A 3,892-nucleotide genomic window follows, 5' to 3' on the forward strand; every position below is an offset into this window, starting at 1 on the left:
CTTCTAAAAAATAATATTTATATTTCAAGGTACATTTGCATGACTTTAAATAGGAATACAAAAATGAAGAAAAAATTCCATCCAATTCATCATTAGTGTACATATCATTCCATTCTTTAAAACCTTGAATGGAAACAGGGTTTAGCACAAATTCTATTTTATCCATCCATGTTTCCAAAAAGATGAGCCAAAATGCAGAAAAAGATCTTATAGATTCTATAGGTAAACCTTCAACCCAAATTTTGCATTATCCATGAAATGAATCATAAAAACATCTTATAAAAACATCTTCATATTTGACCCTAAGAAGATAAGTAAAGTCACAAAAATTTGAAATATGTTTTAAAGTCAAGCTCAAATCCTCTCCACTAATTTTTGGACCATTACTCAAAAAATATTCATCCTTGCATAAACAATTAGGAAAACGAGGAATAACTGTAAAATGTAAACTTGCATAACTTGAAACAATAGTAGAAGCGTCTGAATTATTCATTGGCTTAGTGAAATAACTTTTGAATCATCTAAGCTATGAATCCTTCTAGTAATGGAGTCGCCATGGAAGCTTCTAACTCTATATTCTTGAAAATGGAGTTGCTAGAGAAAACACCTTGCAGCCAAACTGATATACAAATATTTCTTTTCCCTCACAGGTCTGATCTTCAACAATAAATTCGTTAGGGAGAAAATATTCATTTCGTTCCCCAGAAATAACGCCAAAATGTTATCACTCAGGGAAAACCCTTGATGTAGGGAAAAACCCTAAGGTAACCTCAAAACCTATTTTAGGTTGAAGCTCACCCTTCAACATGAAGAGGGATCTCTCCGTAAAAACTCAACTTCCCTATGGTCACTATAGTAGAAGGTTTTGTGCAATTGGGTTCAGGTGGCCATATTTAGGTCTAGGAATAAATTGGTTGGGTGATATTCAAAACCATTGGGCAAGGAGTCCAACTATTGAACAAATTAGATCACAACTCCAATGAGTAGGTTGTACAAAGCATGAAAGATCATAAGCCCTTTGACTATTTGGGAGATTTATAAGAAATATGACTGGAGGAAAACAAATATTATAAATGGCTAGAATAACAAATATTAATGACTGATAATTTTAAGAAAGGAACATCAAAGAAATCCAATCTCATAAACTAACATTCTCAAACATTGACGAAGACGATTATATAACAGAGAAATATTGACAGGGAGAAGTAACACATGAATTTCCTACTAACTTCTTATTAAACACTATAAATACATTCAAGATTTCTCAAATATATTTAGACTACAAGCGTTTTTCCAATAAAAACCAACCTCACTCCAATATTCATAAACTATTTATATAGTGCTTACATCACAATTTGCAAAATAATAGTAATGACAATAATTATAGAAAATGATATATTTTAAATATATTTCAAGTTCATGTATGCATAAATAAACTTAAAAATATTTTGTCTTTCCTAGAATAACTATAGGAAAATATGCTTGTGTTTAAGAAAAAAGAAATATCTAGTGAGTTGCCTCCCTTGGAAGTAGAACAGGTCCCTAAAATGTAGTTTAGCATTTCTGCTAGCATAGCAAGTCCCTCTGCAACAATCCATCAAAAATTCTCCTTTGTTCTTCTTCAATTCTGCTAGAAAATCTTTAGCCTTTAAATTTGGAAATTGGTTCATTAATGTTGATCCTCTGCCTTGGAATTTGGAGTGGCTGAAGTTGTTTTCACAAAAACTTATTGAATTTCCATTCAAACTACCAACCCCTCTTTTTATGTGATTTAACAACTTCCAACTCATACACCTTCACCTCTCTGTATGGTCTTATCAGAGAAGTTTCCACCTTCTTGCTTCACCAATACTCCTCAACCCCTTGATATTTTATCATTTGGAATTTGTTTTGTTATATGACCGGGCTAATGATTATCATCTTAATTCCATATCAAAGTCCCTTTATAACATAACTTAATGTGGAGTTGCAATTTTTTCCTGGTTTCTTTTTCTTTAGCCCTTCCCACATTTCTTCACCATAGGACCGAGGGTTGTGACCTACCACTTAGCCTTAAGGTGCTAAGGAATTATGTTCCTACCTAGGGGATATTTTTACTTTGTTAACTGCTTTAGTGCCTGATTTTCTTTAAACTCTCACAACCATGTGCTAGCCAAAATATGGATCCCCCTCTCCTTGAAAGTTTCTAATCTGATGATTTACTTTGGAGCTACAATATTCATCAACCTCAGATATGCGGTCTCCCATATGACGTCACTACTCCATGTGGCACTTCATGAGTGGTGACATGTGTCACCAAGATTTCCCCCCTTATGACTAGTCAAAATTCCAAATTTCCTACCACATGTCCCTCCATACTACCACACCATGCTAACATCAAATGCCACTATAGATTTACTAGAACCAATCATATGTTTCCATGCCTCCTACTAGAGGAGAGAGAAAAGGGCTCGTCCTCCTTTGGTTTTGTGATAAAATCCTTTGTTAACCTTCATCAACGCTCCCGGATGGTTTTAACACTATCGGTATTCCTTGACAATATTAACACTATTAGCACATTTGCATATCACAATTGCTTAATGTTGTCACCTTAAGAAGTTCTGATTCCATATTTGCCAATTGCCAATTGCTGATTCATTGATTCGCTAATTTGCTAATTGTCAATTCACTGATCAATAATATGCCTGATGCTTCAATATGCAAGACCTTCCAACCTACGACTTGCGATCTACTCTGGACCTCCAATATTCCTTCCTTTCAAAGGCTCCAAACCCTTAAACTTCAAGAGGTCATATCTTTGGATCCAGGAGACCATTTTTGGATTTCCATGTACTGTTGAAAATATTGTTCAGAGCACTTTCCAATGGAGATGGTCTGATGTAGCCTTTGAGTCATTTTTCTTCTTTGAAGATGACTGAAAAATTATCTTCTTATTACAATTTTAAATACTGAACTTACAACTCTCACTATTTTCCAAAAAGGTTTAAAAATGTGAAATGCTTATTGTGATAACATGATGGTCACCCCTCACAACCACTTAGTCTCTATTAGAATTGTCTCGTCATGGTTACTAGCAAGGAGGTTATGATCGATGTTGAAGTCATTGATGCACCTCTTGATTATAGTGTCTTGTTTGTTCATAGTTTCACGTATGCTATGAAAGTGGTCACACCCTCTATCTTTTGTAACATGTGATTCCCTCATAATAGGAAGGTAGTCACCATCGATAAATTGACTTAATATTATCCTGATTTTTATTCATCTCCTCAGAATGTCATTTCTTTTATGGCAGGTAAGATTGCTTTCCTTCTTTGACTGAGATCATCCCAGGAGTCTATAAATATTAAACCTTGTTAGGGGCTTACTATGGCCCACTGCCTCTTCAATATGAGCCTATATAATATAGTGTTTTCATGCTTCAATCATCATGGGCCATCAAAATGTATTATGGTATGTCTTCACAACACCATCTCCCCAGTAACCTACTACTCATGACTCAACCGGTGCCTTAGTAGGAGTCCCTCCTAGCCACCATCCATTTGGTCAAATACCTTTCTTATTCCTAATATAATAATTGTTTTCTACCCCAGTGAAAGATATGCAAAGTCTCCCTAACATGACACTGGGCATCCCAATTTGCTACATCAATCTTATTGCAAACACCCTTCTGATTAGATCAAACTAAGTGGCTTTAACTCTAGTACAACCTGTTTCTATCACCCCTACCTTTGGTTCAGTTTCATAGCAACATCAATAGGAAGCTACTCTTATTGAAAAAGCATATATTGAAGGGGGAAATTCCCACAAGAAGGTGGACAAGGATAAGGTAATCCTAGGAAAAACCACTCCTTCTAAAGCAACTAAGCCTACGCATCCATGCACTTTGTGTGAT

Source organism: Pinus tabuliformis, chromosome Q (genome assembly GCF_031772625.1).
Source record: "Pinus tabuliformis cultivar Carrire ecotype Pingquan chromosome Q, CPIR1, whole genome shotgun sequence".
NCBI lineage: Eukaryota > Viridiplantae > Streptophyta > Pinopsida > Pinales > Pinaceae > Pinus > Pinus tabuliformis.